We start from the raw sequence: 563 nt of genomic DNA on the forward strand, positions 1-563 counted from the left end.
GGGCTTAGCTGCAGTCCAGTACTCGCCTAAGTTTGAAAAAATCCTACCGAGTGGAGAGCAGACCTCCCACTCGGGGGCTTAGCTGCAGCCCAATGCTCGCCTAAATGTTTAAAAATCCTACCGAGTGGTGAGCTAGACTCCCACTCGGAGGCTTAGCTGCAGCCCAGTGCTCGCCTAAGTGTTTAAAAATCCTACCAAGTGGCGAGCCAGAATCCCACTCAGAGGCTTAGCTGCAGCCCAGTGCTCGCCTAAGTATTTAAAAATCCTACCAAGTGGTGAGCCAGACTCCCACTCGGAGGCTTAGCTGCAGCCCAGTGCTCGCCTAAGTGTTTAAAAATCCTACCGAGTGGATAGCAGACCTCCCACTCGGAGGCTTAGCTGCAGTCTAGTACTCGCCTAAGTTCTCTCATTAGAAGACTTAGCTGCAGTCAGGCACTCGCCTAAGTTTGAAAAAATCCTACCGAGTGGAGAGCAATCCTCCCACTCGGGGGCTTAGCTGCAGTCCAGTACTCGCCTAAGTTCTCCCACTTAGAGACTTAGCTGCAGTCAGGCACTCGCCTAAG

The sequence above is a fragment of the Triticum dicoccoides genome, chromosome 1A (assembly GCF_002162155.2).
Source record: "Triticum dicoccoides isolate Atlit2015 ecotype Zavitan chromosome 1A, WEW_v2.0, whole genome shotgun sequence".
In the NCBI taxonomy this organism is placed as follows: Eukaryota; Viridiplantae; Streptophyta; class Magnoliopsida; order Poales; family Poaceae; genus Triticum; species Triticum dicoccoides.